A 4714-nucleotide genomic window follows, 5' to 3' on the forward strand; every position below is an offset into this window, starting at 1 on the left:
GCCCCTGTGTTCCCTAAGGCCTGGCTCTCATGTCGCGCCTCTTGAGGACCCCTTTCAGACCCCCTGGTCTGAGACGGCCTCCCTCCTCTCGAGGCACTGCGTTTGTACATCGAGTGGACCTCGTCTAGCACTCATGTGTCTGCCCACCATGGGAGTTACTTATAAATGTCCGTTTCTCTTGTTATTTGCGTGCTCTTAGGAAGCAAAAACAGAGTTAACAGAACAAATACTTGCATTTCATATACTGACTAGCAGAGTTTATAAAATTTGGGGGAAACAGTTCTATAAATATTTAAAAACTATGCGCGGCCAGCCCCGAGTCTGGGACACTCTGAACTTCCAAGACCCGCCCACTTCCTAGCCCTTGTTCTGGGGTAGGTGAGGTCACCGCTTGATAAGAAGTGCCACTGAGCAGGCTGAGCCTCCGGCACCCCTCCCCAGCCAGCGTCGCTTCTACCGGAGCCGGGCTGGCGATCGGGGACAAGGCTTGGCGTCAGTGTCAAAGCACTGGGAGGCCGTCGCCCTCTGCTCCCACTCTGGAGCTGTCCGTCTCCCGTGGCTGACACACTGCTCAGTCTGTGAAGACTTTGGGGGAGCACGAGCTCTCAGCCACGAGGAGGACGGTTATTTAAAAGCAGCAGCGGCCACCCGAGATAATCGGTGAGCATGTCTGCTGAAGGGAGGACAAAGCCCTGGAAGGTTAAGAACGACGGATGGTCTGCGGCCTGCAGTTATGTCGTGTGGCTGAAGAGTGTCCGTTGAGACTTAACGGCCTTGCTCCGGAGAAAGGAACAGGAGGGTGAGGCTTCGAGACTGTCCCACAGGAGCCGACGTGACTCACAGTGCAACTAACCCTCGTCCCCGAACGCCACAGGACTCAAGCGGCCTCTGACCCTGCTCCGACGTGGAGTGCCGTCTCTGCCCGTGCAGCCCCGGCCTGGGCTCCTCTCTGCACGGGGCCACCGCGGTGGCTGGAGTTGTGAGTTCCCGTGCCCTCTGCCAGCATCCATGGCAGAGAGGGACAGTCTCGAAGCTTCTAGTGCTCATAAGTGGGTGTCTAAGTGTCCCCGGCGACAAAGAGGAAAGCGGAGTTCAAATGGGGAGTTCAGAGATGAAAGTCCCGGGCTGGAACGGCCATTTGTGGGGAACGGAGTTTCACTGAGCGTGGTCCCTGAAACCACGAGCCGGTAAGAGCCCACGCCCTTCGTTCGATGAGATGGGGATGATTAGAGCCAAAAGGCTTATTTAAAGGCAGCTAATCCAACCCCCCACATTTCACAGAAGAGGAGTAAAATTACTTGCCTGTGGTTACACAAATGAGGGGCACAACCGAGCTACGGACCCAGATGTCCCACGGAGCCAGGTGCTCCACCAGAGTTCACTTCTTCGTCAGGTCACTGGGAATGACAGCCCCACGCCCAGGCTGTCGGAGGTTTACAAGACGACTTGCTTAAGGAATCTTTACCAACTGCAACACGCCCTGTAAATGGGAGCTACTTTTATTTCCTTTACCCCCGAATGCCTCTCGTTCCTCTATTCAAACTTTGCGGTGCAATGCGGTGAAGCCGGAGCCAGGATGTGTGGTGACAGGGCACCCCAGGGCAGCCCCCCGATCCCGCTGGCCCACCAGCCTGAGAGGCTCGTTGAGACTCGTCCCTTCCTTTCCCCTCAAAGCTGACCTTTCTCTCTGGGCAGGCAGCGGAAAACGGGCCTGCTCGTCTTACCCACGCGACAGGGGCCCAGCAGTTTCAAGTTCAGCGGAGACCTGTGCTCATGGGAACAAGGCTAGGAACACCCCCGGGCGCCGGTTGGGGTGACGCTGGTGTCTCCCAGTGGGAGGCTCACGAAAGCGGGAAGTCCTCAGGCAACAGGTGGCTTCCCTCGCGAATACGCCGGCTTGGGTCATCTGCCATGTTCCATCCTCTCCCACCTGAAAATATTCTCGCAATAAATTAAACATGACTTTGTGATCACTCGCCATTGACGCGTCACTGTTTTTTTTTTTTTTCAATCGCTCTGTGCCGCTTTTAGAAGCGCCCCATCTGCTGCCACCGTTTCCTCGTGGGGTTCCGTTAAAGTCTGGGTACAGAGGGCCTGTCGGGACGGCCTGGCTGAGCTCTGACGGGTCGATTTTCCTGCGGCCCGGCTGATCCCATTTCTCCTCACAGCCTGCTCACGCGACGGCAGGTCCTGCTGACCCCCCGACAGCGAGGCCGCGTGGCTGGTGCGTCGCCTGCCGCGAAGCACGCAACGGCGGTGAGCAGAAACCACCACGGGCACTGTGGTTCACCGCGCGGCGAACCCGCCGGGCCGTCTGACCAGTGCGTCACTTGGAAGAGCTCACGCGGCCCCCGCGGTGAGCACGTGGAGGGAGCGGGGACCAGCAACGTTCATCCGTGTCGGTGGGTTGGGTATGTGAGAGTCACAGGGCGGCTCTGGAGGAGGGCGCACTCCGAGGGCACGGCTTACGGAACGGGCTCGGAAAGGCGATCGCCCTCAGCGGCTCCGAGCTCTCGTTTCAGGCCGGGAGGGTGGGCGCCGTGGTCTGAGTCTTGTGGTCCAGGGAGGGCCCTGCACGCTGTGTGGTCACCGAGTTCCAGTGACAGGAGCGTCAGTTACCTCTGCAGGCTGGCCCGAGGGACCCCAGAGGGCTGAGCTGGGCCCCTCTCCGAGGCCACGTCACTCTGGACCAGAAGTTACGGGAGTGTCCTAAGGAGCGCCATCTGCCCAAGTCACCCCTGTGTTATGCTCAGGGGTGCCGCCCAGTCTCTAGGCACAGCTGCATGTGCTTTTGCGGGTACGATGCCCAAGCCACCCTGGGCATCACGGCACAGGTGGCAAACCTTCCTCGCCCCGTCTGTCACCCTCTCCTCCTCTGGCCTCCCAGGGCTCCCTCGCCTCCTCCGAGAGGCCACCACGTGGGATCTTTTGTGGGTATGCTCAGCGAGGAGGTGACAGTCAGGAAGTAGGTGGGGGCCACTGCAGTCTCCTTGTCACCGCAGGCACAGCTGAGGCTGGGCCCTGTCCAGTCACACTCTGACACCAGCTGGCACAGCAACCACACCCTCGGCTCGGTTTCCAAGAGTCAAAGTGGCTGTCCCCGGCGACCCCTGGCGTGCTGATAGCGCTGAGAACTCGGTCCGAAAAGTGAGTCAGAGCTCTCCAACGACGTCCCCGCCCCCCCTCTGCGGCTGTCTGTCTCTTATCCAGAGGGCGTTTACGCTGTGTGCGCCATGCCGTGGAAAGGTACCAAGCTCAGGAAATGATAACACTGCGATGGTCCTTCAGAACCACTCTGGGGAGGATCTCAGCAAACACGTGTGGCCTGCAGGCAGGGAAGCCCACGTGGCCATGGGCTCAAGTCACACAGAGCGTGGGTGATCGCGTGGCTTCTGCCGAGCTTTGAGGCTCGTTAAATATTAATCCATGAAAGCTCATTTCCTCTCCGGCAACAGAGGACAGCATGACAAGAATCTGGGGAGACATCTGGAAAGAAGGATATTGCCAGTCGGTGAACAGACACCTTTCGCTTCAAGGTGAAACGGCACCCGCCTCCCATTCCCCACCGCCTCCAGGCCCCCTACAGGCGGTGGAACCTACAGGGAGGGCTGAGAGGGTCTAACTCAGGCAACTTCATCTCTAACCTCGGCAGCGATCCTCCAGGCCAAAAAGGGACAAAAGGCAGTGAGCCCACAGCTCTGACTTGCTGTGATCCGGGGAGTTCCTCAGACTTCAGGGGATGCGGAGACCCGCCCCCCACTTCACAGCTGGGTCTCCCCGATGAGGGACGACGAGGCAGGCACCGGGGAGCCCACGTTCCCTCCTCCTCAGGGACACCTCCCACGGCGCTGCTTTACCTACGTCCTGATTCGTCAGTGAAACGAGGTCACAGCAGGTGCAGCTCAGTGCGGGCCGCCCTTCCTCCACCCGACACCAGCTCCGGGTGACAGACCGCGTGCGAAGCGAAGTGAAAGGACGTGCGTGGAAAACGCAGGTGCAGGGGAGAGGAGCGGAAAGCGGGTGAAAGGGGAAGAAGTAGAACCGCGGTTTAAAAGGTCCCAGGATGGACCAACGGCGACCGAGGAGCCACGGGCCGAAGAGCATGCGCGGCGCGAGGCTCCACCCCCGAGGCCCGACAGAAGACACGAACGAACGCACGGATAACAGAAGTGGCGTGTTTCAGAATTAAATTCCCAGAGAGGACACCGCATCGAGGCGGTAAGGTGGCAGCGTTCGTCCGTGAAACACGGTCACCTCCGGCCACGGGCGCTCGCGGCTCTGTCCGGGCGGTTCTCTGCGCCGGGCACACCCCTCGCCTCGCGGCCCGGCCACGGCGTCCCCCCCTCCGGCCCCCCACGACTCTCCCCTGCCGTTAACCTCCGGACGCGGCACGGGTCCTCGTCGCCGTTCTCATCACGTGACATTATGCTTCGCTTACTTCTCTGCGCCCGTACCAGGCAGCACCCCGTACTCCGTTTCACCGTTCCCAGGATTTTATACATAATAGGTGCTCGATACATTGCTTATGGAATAAATTAATACACGAAGAAACTGATGAGGAAGGCCCGGCCCGTGAACAGCTCATTGCATAAGTTTGCTAAGGAAAGACAGGTGGTGGCTGGAAACGGGACCACACGTCCGTGTTATCTGGGGGATGGCTAAGCCCCGGCAGGAAGGGTCACCGTGGAGAGGAGGGGTCTCCAGGACGGTGGGG

The 4714-nt window shown here is 59.7% G+C and overlaps 1 long non-coding RNA gene across 1 annotated transcript; it reads right to left on the reverse strand.

Moving 5' to 3' along the window:
- Positions 1-230: 230 nt before the first annotated feature.
- Positions 231-1745, reverse strand: LOC118612897. Its single transcript, XR_004955236.1, has 2 exons — positions 1628-1745; positions 231-1480 (listed from the first exon to the last, which is right to left on the reverse strand). It is a non-coding gene; the product is annotated as an uncharacterized LOC118612897 (long non-coding RNA).
- Between the last annotated feature and the right edge of the window lie 2969 nt (positions 1746-4714).

This window comes from Rousettus aegyptiacus, unplaced genomic scaffold, assembly GCF_014176215.1.
Source record: "Rousettus aegyptiacus isolate mRouAeg1 unplaced genomic scaffold, mRouAeg1.p scaffold_m13_p_17, whole genome shotgun sequence".
NCBI lineage: Eukaryota > Metazoa > Chordata > Mammalia > Chiroptera > Pteropodidae > Rousettus > Rousettus aegyptiacus.